This window comes from Haliaeetus albicilla, chromosome 24 (assembly GCF_947461875.1).
Source record: "Haliaeetus albicilla chromosome 24, bHalAlb1.1, whole genome shotgun sequence".
NCBI classification, from domain to species: Eukaryota; Metazoa; Chordata; class Aves; order Accipitriformes; family Accipitridae; genus Haliaeetus; species Haliaeetus albicilla.
Window position 1 is genome coordinate 1,039,305 of NC_091506.1, and position 13,248 is coordinate 1,052,552.

The window sequence follows — 13,248 nt, forward strand, 5'->3', positions numbered from 1 at the left end:
ACCATCATTGCCTGGCCTGCCTGTGAGTGCTTGCTGTGGTCCAGCTCCTTCCTCATAACACGTGGCAATGAAGAGATCATTATATTACCGACTCCTTATCATGACATAGCTATTGGAGTTCTGCAGACCATCATTTAGTATGCTTTTCTGTGGCATAAACGAGTCCTTGTAAAGGTGGTATCGCACAGTGCCATGGAAAGTAGCACAGCAGGGTTAGAGTCCTCTGGAGTGCTCACAGCATCCCTGTGAAGAAAATGCAAAACAAGACTGAGAGGCTTGAAGTGTAATAGCAAACAGCAAATTAGCATTCTTTCTCTATATTAATTATATAATCATATTTGAAATAATTTACCAAATCCCAGGAATTACTTCTTACCAGTTTTCTGTCAACCGATAGACAGGATATTTCAAGCTAGACCTCAACAATTCATTAGTAAGCAAGCAAAGCAATTCTTCCGAAACTGTGCCAGCGTGCCAATTGTACCTGACAAGAAGATCTCAAATAAATAAGTAAAAATTTATAAGAAACGCCCCTTCCTTCACAGCCTTGTCTGTGTATATGTTTCTGTTCTTCGTAGCCAAATAATGTCTCTGGGCAAGTGCAGCAATTAATTTTAGGGAAAAAACATTAAGCATTTAATGTATTATTAGCTTTACTTAATGCAGTTAGTTTTGGAGAAAAACCCTTACATTGTTTTGTCAGACTGGTCTCACCATTGGGAAGTGCTTTGCAGACCATCAGGAGTTAATTTTGTTCAGATTCGTTCGCTAGCTGGGACTGTTGGGAGCAGTACCTCTGGCAGTGTGGGGCCAGGGAGGTAGTCTCGTTTGTGGGAAACTCCGTGTCAAGGCCATGGCTGTTCGGTACCAGTGGGTGCAGCTGAAAGGCTCCAGCTGGCTTGGAGAACTGTGAGGCTGCTGTGTGCCCCTGAGCTAGCAAAGTGCCCTAGGATGGGAAAAGCAAAGGTGATGAATGGGCGATAATGCTGCATCGGACAAGTTGTCCATCCGGCTCGAGATCCTTCATTCATCAGTGGCCAAATGCAATGTGCTCTGGAGAAGGGTTAGTGTATCACTTCCATGTCTTATCCTGTCCCTAAAGAGTGTGCTTCTCCACTGTCATTCATCAGAGGCTTATAATGACCTAACCACCAAGGTTAATTATCCTTTGCTCTGTCATACAGCTGCAGGGAGCTGGATGGAGATAGGCAAATTTTCCTTGACCTAGAATGGAAGATACGGCCCATGTACAAGAGCTGGGTATGATGGATACAAAGAGCAACAGCTCCCCTGGGTTTGGTTGAAAACAGCTGCTTTAGAGCTTAATTTAAAGGACAAAAATAATTTGTATCATGTTTTAAGAACATCTGTGTATCCATTTATGAATCCTTTCATCAGTTAGCCTGTGCGTTTTAGTTCAGCGTGGGACTGCCTTTGGCAATGCATTACTGTGCTCAGAGATTTCACAAAACTCAGCCTTAGCATTTGCATTGAATTTAAATAATGCAAAATTGTGAACTGCAGCAGAGAAAAAGGTGAAATATAGAAAGAGGTTTTGTTAGTATCTAATTTCGCTGACTTTGAAAACCTTAGCTGCTACTAGGTTAAAATGAGTGATCCTCTCCACTGAATGAATGCAGGGAATGGAAGTCGGGGAGTGGAGGGTACAGCTGGGAGGGAAAGGCGTGCACCTTCAGTCGTCCTGCATTATAGAAACTTGTAAGGTTTGTAGCATTGAGGACTGGGGGAGGGTTGGATAGCGGGGTGCATATGCATCGTCTCTTCCTTCTGTGCTCTGCAGCTATGTGCGTTTAATCACAATGCTTTCTCCAGAGGTACAGGCTAAATCTGATTGTGTTGGGATTTGCACTGACCTTCTTGGACATGGTTAATGGTCTCAGATGCAGGAGTTCTGTTTCCATCGTGGTGCTGAACTGAGCTCTGAAATACGAGTTGTTCCTGTTAATCTCTTTTAGTGTATATCTTGTGGCAGCCAACAGAGACATGGACTTTGGCATTTGAGTGTTTTCTGCTGTTATTTTCAGTTGTGAATTCCCAGTTTAAGCCAAGTGAATAGTCCCTGCAGGATGGATTCATCCTAGCAAATGATAAAAAAAAAAAGTGCATTTATAAGGAATGTTTAATTAGTAACAGCTATTGATGGATGAGCAATATCTTTCATGTCAACACTATGTGGAATTTTAAGCTCTGAGGTTGAATGATGGAAATTAGCTGTCTAATTTAAATATGGCTAGTTTAACTTTTTTTTTTTCTTTAAAATTAACTCCATGACTAAAAAGAAAACACTTCTTTGAGTTTCCAGTGGAAAATTCTTTGCCCATAAACGAGAAGAGCCTCTGGCAAAGAGAGCCTGTTTAAAGATGGGAGTCCCATGCGCTTTCCTTCTTGGGTAACTGTGACCAAAACCACTTGTCCTTTTCCTCAGTGGCTGTGCTGCTGGGGATGGCTCTGTCTCGAATCAACCTTTTCTGATATAATGTAATCGTGGTTTCATCAGCGCCAAGGGCTCTTCTCATTTATGGACTAAGAATTTGAAAGGTTGCTGCTGCTCCTTCCTGTTCCAAACTGGTCCCTGGTGACGGGAGGAGAGGCAGCGTGACTCCCCTGTCTCTGTGGGCTCAGGGTGAATGGGATGGTTTGTGGGTGCTGTTGTCATCTTCAAACAAGAAGACAGAGTAGTATTTCTCTTCACCATCACCAGTAACACATACACGTGTGCGTGCCTGCCTACTGCTTACAGCGCTTTAATACAACCTTCAGTATTTGCCATGTTTAGAGCATCTTCAAACCCGTATTTTCCCTTTTTTTTTTTTTTTTTTTTTTCCCCAGAAGCAGTTTTCTGGGTCCGAGAGCTAACAAAAGAAAGTCATCTCGGCCCCGAATGCCAGAAAGCAATCAACTGCTTCCCAAGAGAAAGCGGAAGAAGAGCTAGCGCTACAGTGATGTGAAGCTTAAAACCATGCAGAAGGCTTAACGCTAAGAAATGCTTCTTAGTTTTTTCCAGTTTTCAGTGTATCTGGGTACTTACTAAAATGCTGAACTTTCACATAACTGTCATTCAAACTGCCTTAGAATAACCAGATTGGTGTGCTGATGCTTTTTGTTAACAGCACTGTGGGCCATCTAACTCTGAGATGGGGTATAAAGTGCTGGAGTCCTGCCATTGCCTCAAGCTGACTCATGCCACACAGCAGCCTCGCCGATGATGGACGTGGGTCTGCGTGTTGCCGCAGTTCCTGCTTGCACCTCACAGAAGCTTGTTCTGCCCTCTTGGAAGCAATCGTGGGGCAGCATTTTGCTTGGGGTCGGGCAGATGCTGATGCTCCGGTTACCTGGCTCAGCTGGCGGGGAGGCGTGGGGGGAGCTGAGGGATGGGGCAGACTTCTGTTCTGCAAAAATGTGCTTTGCCTTTGCCTTTTTTTTTTTTTTTTTGAATATGTCCATGTAAACTTACTCATTAGTATATGTCATTATTTTGATTTAAAGTCAGTAAATTTGAAAGAAGTTGGAAGGTTGTTGAACAGTAGGTATTCTAGCTTTAAAAGAAATATTAGAATTAAAAAGCCTTATCTTTCTTAAAAGGTGATGGAGCTTTGTAATAAAGAAATGCAATAAAATTAAAGTAAGCCTGAGCAGCAGGGTAAGTTTTTAAAAACACAGCTTGTAAGCAAAATACATACCATGCAAAATACTCAAAGATGTTCTTACTGAGCCCTGAAGCTTTGGTCATAGCCTTTCATAAGGAACTCTGCAAAGAAAGCACAAAACCTTTTTAAGGTTGAGGATTGTGTGTCTTTTGACTGTAGACTATAGCTGTAATTGGGACTGGACATTTTGCTTTCAAAAATATTCCTCCTTAGACCACGGTAGCAGGCAGTATTTTTGTTTAGAACAGGCTAAATCTGCGGTGAATATAAACTGTAGTAAATCCATTGAGGTAAGTAGATGCAGAGGAAAAACAGGAAGTTGATTTTGTTTGTTTGTTTTTTACTAAAAGCAAACTTTTTGAAGGAGAATAATTATTGACTTCTGGTTTTAGGTCTGCCTTTTAATGATAGCAATTAATACAAGGCAGATGGAAATTTTGTGCAGCTAGCCTTTGTGCATTTTGTTCATAATGGTCAATGTGTCTGAAATTCGCATAGATCAGTTTACATCATCTGCTGAGCATCCCTTGGAGGTTTTTATTGTTATGTTTTAATTATATTTGAGTTAGCAGCACTTCATTTTCTTTAATATGGTAATGATATCAAAAAAACTCTGTCAATACTATTAGAACGTAAAACATGTGATCTAGCTAGAAAGAGGAATGTGACTATACCTCTAATAAAACTTGAGGAGGTGCCCTTTCTGTTTGGCTCAGTCTACCCCGGCTGTGACTCTGGGCAGCGTCACAAACCAGCCTGCCCTGGGCGGCAGCAAGTGTCTGAAATTGTAGAATTGCTGTCTTGGGTTTAAAGCACAATTACACATTTAAGCAGGGGGCTGTAAGGCTGGGAGCCCTTGGCATGCTGAGTCACTGCACCATGGCCAACTCGCTAAAGGTCAGCCTGGAAATTGTAGTCCAGGTGCTGTGTACTGCGTGAGGTCCTTAACTCTGCTGGATCGGCAGGAAAATTAGGATCCTGCAATACTTAACTACCTGGCAGCTTTTCTTTTTAATATAGTGAATGGGCTATAAACATGTTTTATCAATAGCAGATACTTCTTGTGTAGCTTTGGAACCAGGTGCCACTTGCAGAGTTAAATTTGTAGTTAATGGCAATAACTACTGATGTGAGATGAAAATGTATTTCAATACCCAAAAAGGAGAGTCTAATTTATTAAGTACAGGCTAGAAAGTACTTAGAAAAAAATCAATATAGAAGGTGAATAAAAACATATGAAATGTGAAGTACACATTCTGTATTAGTGCTGAAAAGGCTTGTGCAGGCCGTTGTGAGCGTTGTCCTGGATGGCTGGAGGCTGGCAAGAGATTTTGTAACCCTCCAGAGCAGAGCAAGGTGGGAAACTGCTGTTGGAGCTGCAGAGGTCCCAGACAGCAGTGGCACGGTCCTGACTGTCCCCTGACACTTGAAGAACGCAAGACAAAGTGTTGCCCTTGAAGCTATACTCCTTAATGTAGAAAAAGTCCTAAGCTTTGGACATGACTGTTTTCCTTCCATTCATTCAATCAAATTGTTATTTCTCCAAGCAGAAAGCTAGAGCGTGGTCCCTCTTTGGTGTGCATTTCGAAGGGTTCCCCTCCTGTCAGCCTGGGCACATGTGAGGAGACCTTAACCTTCCTAACAGTGGTTTAATCTTTTGCAAATGTTTTTAATTTAAACCCTTCTGTTGTCATTTGCAGTGAACTGCAGAGTGACCTGCTATCTTGGATCTGTGGTGGGCTTTCCCCAAAGAACTGTTTTCAGTTAAAATGAAACCCAAAATGTTTATTTCTTATGTGCATCTACTTTGTTCTCTGCAAATACCAGCCAAGTTGCCAAGGGATTCAGGGCTCCACAGGCATGGGCAGGATTTTGGAAAGGGTTTAGCACTGGCTTTGCTGTTCTTTGGGAGCAGCATGGGAACAGAGGTGTTTCAGAGTATATAGTGCTCTGCCTTCTGAAGGAGCTGCAGCAGAATCTCTGGTGATACTGGAAATGTGATGAGTTTGGGTGGGAGCGGGCTGAGAGGGTTGGAGCAGATCCCGACCCCTGTGCTCCTGCACAGTGAGGGATGCCCAGCTGGGATTCCCAACCTGCCTTCGAGAGCTGTGTGGTGTAGTAAGTTAAATGAAACTAATCCATCCAATCTCCTGCTTGCAATAAGCAGAATGTAATAAAGATTTCACTTTCTTTAACCGTTTTATTTGTCAAAACTTGTTATTCAAGGAGGACACTGTAAGGCAATATTTCTTCCCCTAAGAAAACTTAACTTTCTAGTATAGGCAGCTTTAATCAATTATTTTAATGATCAGATAAAGTACAATATCTTATATAAATTCCAGGATATTAACTCTGATGAGTGAAAGACTCCATTGTGAGATGATCTTGTAAGTCTGATTTTATTTTTACTTTCTTCTCTCTGCGACTTCTGTTATTTTAGGTGTGTGTTAGGATCATAAAGGAGTGAGAACCATTTCAGGGCTTCTGTTGACCCATCCACCACACAAGCAGACCATTTTTTTGCCTTGGGTTAATGCATCCTGGTTTGCATTCACAGCTGACATCTGCTAGGTAGTGTGACACATCTCAGTCTCCCTTTGCAGTTCATAAAGCACCTTCTGGTAAGGAGGATCTGGGTGGCAATGCGGCTGATATGCCAGCATGCGAACACTCAAAATGAGACTAGAACGTGCTGCCAACTTTTCCTTTGGAAATGGGACTGCTGTGGTTTTGGGAGAGTTTGGATCAGCCTTTAAACCAACTGCGGAGCCGTTTTGGAGCCGTTGCTTCACGTGCACGATGGCCGTGGGGGTGTGTCGTGGTTTAACCCCATCCAGCAACTAAGCACCACGGAGCCGCTCACTCACTCCCCCCCACACCCAGTGGGATGGGGGAGAAAATCCGGGAAAAAGAGAAGCAAAACCCACAGGCTGAGAAAAGAACGGTTTAATAGAACAGAAAAGAAGAAACTAAGAATGATAATGATAACACTAATAAAATGACAACAGTAGTAATAAAAGGATTGAAATGTACAAATGATGCGCAGTGCAGTTGCTCACCACCCGCCAACCAACACCCAGCTAGTCCCCGAGCGGCGATTCCCTCCCCCACTTCCCAGTTCCTATGCTGGATGGGACGTCCCATGGTATGGAATACACCGTTGGCCACTTTGGGTCAGCTGCCCTGGCTGTGTCCTGTGCCAACTTCTTGTGCCCCTCCAGCTTTCTCACTGGCTGGGCATGAGAAGCTGAAAAATCCTTGACTTTAGTCTAAACACTACTGAGCAACAACTGAAAACATCAGTGTTATCAACATTCTTCCATACTGAACTCAAAACACAGCACTGTACCAGCTACTAGGAAGACAGTTAACTCTATCCCAGCTGAAACCAGGACAGGGTGGCTGCTGCCCGATGCCGCCGGTCCCGGCCGCTGTAGCTGTGTCGGCGGTTGTAGAGCCGCAACGTACCGCAGTGCTGGCTGTTGGCAGTGGCGTGTCCAGGATCGTGATGGGTAATGGCGTACTGAGGTGCAATAATGTGATCATTGTGTGGGTTTAGTGGGGTCCCAAACACTCCCTTGTTAGTTTACTTGCTGTTCTGTTTGCAAAAAGCCATCACTAATTTCAGTCTGTGGTTTAGTAAATTAGAGCCTGTGTTTGCACTGTGTATTTGGACTGATGGAGAACCAAATTCGGCCATATTGTATTTTCTGAAAGGTGATCTTTCTATGCATCTATTAGAAAATGCTTGGGTTTTCACCGGGATATTTTGTGCCTGCTAGACAGCTCAGAAGGAAACCTTGCAACCCAGCCTCCTTCCAAACCAGGTCAAAAGGTGTGTTTAAAGAAAAGGGAAAAAAAAAAAAAAGCCTGAAGTATTTCTCAGTTTGACCTTTTTAATAACACCCTGAAGCTTTCAGAGCCTAAATGCCAGCCGCGATACCAGACAGTATAGGCAGAAACACCCTTAAATATACCCCCCACTCCGGCACACACCCCAGCACCGCTTCCAGCTGTCTGCTGCCTTTGGCTGCCAGCAGACACCGTCAGCGCCGAGGGATGGGGATGCGAGGGCGGCTGTGTTTGCTGCCGTGTCTTGCCTGTGCACATCACTCTGCCAGCCATCGCGCCGTGCCTTGTGGTGAGCACGGAGAGCAGCCCTGCTCGCTCTCTCGTGGAAACGCCGAATCCCCTCAGGCTCTGCGGAAACCTCCCCCCTGATGCCAGTGGCTTCTCTGAAACTGAGAGCATCATTTATCATTCTCAGCCTCTGGCACGGCAGCTATGACGCTGAGTGATGTCTCAACTACATACCCACAGATGCTGAATAAGCCTCTTGTTTGGAAAGTATTTGCAGTTCTGCACTTAAAAACAAATGCACAGGCAAAACCACACTGATGGTTTTGGTACATGAGCAATTGCTTAGTGAGTCTGAGAGGGCAAGTGCTGCCTAGATACGATGTTGTGCCACAATTAGTTGCGTGGGCATCAGGTTTTCTACCAACCTTGTAATTTCTCTAAGAAAAAATACAGATTTATGCAAGAATGGCACGGATGAGCTGAAAACTGCCACCTTTTTAGGGAGAAGATTAAACTGTGAGAGTTGTGATTGATTCATCACAAAAGGAATGTATTTATTTTCCTGTATTATGTGTTCTGTCCATCTATGCATGCAGAGCTGGGTTAGCATCACTGGTGTTAGCACTGGAAATGGGGCTGCTGTTGCTGAAGGGACCTAACTCTTGGGTGCTGGGTGAAATTCATTAAATCATTGCAATGATACGTTTAGGTGAGTATTTGGACACTTTCTCATCTCTGCTGCTAACAGGTTTGAAATGTTTTACCGTTCATTTCCCTCTATCCCTCCCAGCCCATCAAACAGGCTTTACGTAGAGCACAATTTTGTCCGATGACATTGTTTCCGGAGCTCAGCCTAGTTTTGGGTATAGCAAAATGCTTTGCTAACGAGCCCATCGTGTTCCAAATAGGCACTCCTGGGAACTTCTGCGCCTGTTGATGGCGAAGGCCTTGGACTCACGCTCCGTGGCCTCTGGCCGGAGCTCTGTAACTTGTCCAGCTGGGATAACTTGATTGCTTGTCTGTAAATACTTTGAATGAGTTTGAAATCTTTCTTTTTACAGTATCTCTTCATATAAGGTACAGATTTGACTTTTCCTGGAAAAATCTCTGCATCCTTCGTTGTGCTACGGTTTTATCACCGGTAATTTTAAAAGTTGAAATTTCCAGTAAATAATAGTCTGTCAGTGGCAATGCTGCTAACAAGAAAAATTCTTTGCGCAAAATTGTATGAAGGCAGATACATGAGGAAAGCTAAACTGCAAAACAAAAAAAACATCAGGAAGGTTTTAAGTGAAATTGAAGTCAAGATTAGCGTTGGATAACTGCGAAGGTTTCCAGCTACAGCACAGTCTGCTTGCTTTACTATAAAGATAAATAAATAAATAAAGCTACCATTTCTATGTGAGTAACACTATTTATAGGCACATATGAACACGCACACCCAGAAAGGCCCCAAGGAAACTTCTCTTTCAGGTTAGAGTGTGAGATTAAATGAGTTCCTAACTGACAATTGGTTTCTTAATTTTACCTTATGATTTCTTCTTGCTGCCAACTGGGTTTGCATGTGTGCTGGCTTCAGATGAACACCTGTGTAACGCTCTCAATTACTCCATAATTATAAATCACTTGTACAGTTCTGCACCAAGCCAGCGGCAGAATTTCAGGATTCAGCCTGGGTTATGGGATTGAACTGGAGTTTTGCATTCACAAACGTGGAAGATGGTTGTGGCAAGTGGAGTTCAGGATGGCATCTGCTGCTTCAATTCCTGCCAAGCACGTGCGTAGCTGTCCCTTTGTATGGGTGAATGCTGGCTACCCTTCAGTGGGCTTCTGAAGGAAAGTCTCTGTCAGTAAATGAGCCCTTTGTAAATGTGTTTTAAGTCATTATCTTGATATTCTGTGCAGCCAGTTGGAGACCACGTCTAAAATGCAAACAGGCAGGCTGTGCATCTAAAACCAACCCACTGCCATTTTCACCAAATCTTGAATACTGCTCCCCTCCAGCATCCGCTCTGCCTCATCATTTGTTTAAAGGACGAGGTTTAACAGCTGTCGGAAGATGGGTAAACACACGGCAAGTTTATTTGATGCAAAGGTGCGCTTTATGCCACTGCTTTCTGCAGCTGAAGTGCTCCAGAAGCAGGGCATCGCAAAGCCTTCGGGAGCTTCTCCTCCCCAGGTAATCCCACGTACGCTTGCAAGCACAGACGAGTACCTGGGGCCGTTCTCTTGCAGGTAGTTGCATCGTTGGCAACGTTTCTAACTGCCATCTGCCTTGGCACCGCTGAGGAAATGTGGAAACAAGAAACCCTGGGATGATTTGGCAGGTTGCAGCCCCGGGGCTCAGGGTGCCCGGTGTCTCCCTGGCTGCAGGGGGTCTGTGGATGGCGGTGCTGGCCGCAGCAGCTTCGTCCCGTGCAAAGGACCCCGGGACCACCCAGCCGCCCCGTCGCAGTGCGAGAGGGGCGTCACCTCCGCTGCCACCCACCGAGGTAACCTGCAGCATCTCCGCCGCGTTCACAGGCATTTGGGAAGTCATTGCACATTATTTAGAACTGAAATAAAATATTTCACTTTCCTAGGGGGTTTGATCGCCGGCATGGGCTGCGTGGGAAGCCCTTCTTTGTACAGTAATGGAGAGTGCTGCAGTCGTAAAGCAACTTCGTTAAAAATAATGTTTCCCCCAGTCGGCACAGAACTGCCTGGCCACCATCCCATCTGCCTGCTGGAATCCCTGCTTGCGTGGTAAATCTTCACAAAAGCCTTTTAAAATCTTTTTCAAATAGTAGTGGTATTAAATACTTAATGCACCTCCCAATTACAGCTGAGCAAATAATTCACGAAGATTATTTAGGGAGGTTTAACCATGTTTTTTCTCACAGAACTTCAGTGTGTACCCCATAAGTAATTAACAGTTATTTATTGTTCATGTTGGTTCACTGGGTTTTTAAATGTATTAGCTTTTGCTGTGATGATCAGTCCTTAGACAGGTCCTTGAAACCAATTCACTGTGACACTGAAATCTGAGCTCTGCTTTTGCGTTCTGAGAAGCACTTCTGCCTGTAAATACTATCAACAGCAAATTTACAATTTATCTGCTGGAAATACTTGTTTGCCCCCTGTGACTGGTATCTGCTGTTCTCCTTGTGCTCTCCAGAAATAACAGTGAAAGACCCTGATTGCAGCTGAAGGGAATTCAGTGGAGCCTGAAATGTGGCAGGGATGCTGAAGAAAAAAAACCGCAGGATTTTCTGTCTCCTCTCTGCTATGGGTAAGCATTGCTGACGGAGCAGCGGGTACAGTTAGCGAGGCTTCCCCTGCCCTTGTGCAACAGCATGTACTCAGCAGGAGGGAGAAAACACAAGAAAAAACTCATCCTGATGCTTCTAAGGATCCGTATTTTAGAGGGCAGGCAGGGCCCCCGTGAGAAGCGGTGATAATTACTGCTTTTACATGTCAGACGTGCCTCCCAGCATCATGATTTTGCTGTGGCAGACAGCACGATTTATAACACAAATTACTGAAAATTACAGAAAAAAGGCCAATTTACAGTAGCTGAGCATGGATCAGAGTTGAAACTACAGCAGGTTGTTTCTACCATGAATAATTTAAACCCTTCAAAGCTGCTATGGCCTTGGGTGTCATTCCTGTGGGCGCTGCAGTCAGGCACCTGAGTGTTGCAAGACCAAACGGAGCAGGAGTGGCTCCTTCCAGCCTGCCACGTTCTGCATTCACCTAACAGGAATTCGGAGTGCGCCGTCTCCTTGCAGAGGTTGTCGTCCATTTTCCCGGGTCCGCACCCACACTGCTGGCTCCTGCCAAAATCCGGTACTTGTGAGGAACCCGAAGGGATGCTGTTGTGCCGAGGTAGTAACGGGCAATGCTGAGTTGAGGCAAAGCCCCTGGTTGATTTTCGGGCGCTCTCTGGCCCCCTGGGTGGCATCACATGAATCACTTCTCTGACCCATAGAAATGGGATGGAGACTGTGATCTGAGCAGTGGGTATATCATCACCTCTGAGGGCAGAGTCATGAATGCGTATGGGTTTATTTTCTCATCGATATGGCAAACATTGGTGCTATAAAGTTGCATAGATTTAATTTTTCCCCTAGCCAGCTGGGTACGATCTGTTTTTTATAGCACAGTCTGGTCCCTGCAAGCGAGCGTCTGCACCGAGAAGGCCCATCTGGTGTGTGATGGGAAACGGCTCTCGGGAGAGGGGCAGGAGCTGCCGGGGCTCTGTGCCCGGGGCTGCACTGGCCCCCGGGCTTTGCTTGTCCAGGTGGGACTGGGAAAGGTGACCCCAGCCCTGGCCCTGGCAGCTAGCGGGACCCATGCATGGCGTGAAGAGAGGACTGGAAAGACGGGACTTCCTCACCACCTTCTTTTGGAAGCTCCTTTGAACTGTCTGGAAGTTGGTCCAAGAAGTCTGTTTCCTCTTGGACCACATCAAGCAAATGTTCTAGCCAATCCCTTTTTCACCAGCCTTAGCAGAAGTAACCCATCCATGCTCAGGTATCCAGCATGCTGCTGAGAAAAAATGACTTCATGGGGTTATTGCTTGGAAAATCCCTTCTGCACTTCCCTCCTCTGCCCCCTCCCCTCCCTTGCTACGCTTGTCCCCTCCAGCAAATACCTGCTGTGATATATGTTGTCACCTATGCAGTACTCTGTGGCTTGTCTTCTGGCCGCCATCCATGAATGAATAATGGAACAGCTATTTGAAATACAAGCAGGAGAGTCAGCAGTATGGTGAACACGAGAACACTACCATTAGGTTATGGTTCAAAGTAACGGAGTCGGCTGTCTTGCTTTCCCCGGGTGAAGTGAGCTTCCATGGAGGGAGCAGCAACCCGCTCAAGCCCCTAATTTGGAGAGCAGAGCTGGGACAACTGTCCCAACAGATAAACTGGTACTGAGCATCTCTGCGGGGAGATCTCTGTCTCCACGAGGGAAGCAGGAACTTCAGCAGAAGAGGGGCTGGCAGTGGGAGGGATAGACCAGAAACTGGATGCGAAACCAAGCCACACTCCATAAACACCCGAGGCCACAATGAAGGGCTTAAATAAAATCAGCAAGATGTGAAACCTGAGTATGCCAGCAGAGATGTCACCGGGGTGTTGTGCTGGTGAACCGATGGGCTGTTAGTGGAGAGCTGTGTTTCCCACACCTGCTTCTTACAAAACTGCTAATTATCACCAGTATTTCAGCAATAGCATCCCCATATCCAGCGCAGATTTGGGATTTTTTTTGGTGACTTTTATTTTCTTAGTGCTGCTGGAAAAAATGCTTGGCTGGTTTATTTGGTGCCATTCATAACAGCAGCTGAACGAAGGGTATTTATTTCAGTGAAGCTCTTAATGACTGGAAAGGAAATGACTCGCAAGTAATTATAAATAGCTGTAAAGATGAAGATGTTTCACGGATTCATTCACTGCGGAGACATGATAGTTTTTCTCGTGAAAATGTCATCTTGTTCCTCAGAAAGATTCCTTAAAAT

The 13,248-nt window shown here is 45.0% G+C and overlaps 1 long non-coding RNA gene across 1 annotated transcript; it reads left to right on the forward strand.

Moving 5' to 3' along the window:
- The first annotated feature begins 9,720 nt into the window (after nucleotides 1-9,720).
- LOC138690822 (uncharacterized) lies at nucleotides 9,721-11,020 on the forward strand. Its single transcript, XR_011329622.1, has 3 exons — nucleotides 9,721-10,240; nucleotides 10,331-10,493; nucleotides 10,906-11,020. It is a non-coding gene; the product is annotated as an uncharacterized lncRNA (long non-coding RNA).
- The last annotated feature ends 2,228 nt before the right edge of the window (nucleotides 11,021-13,248 follow it).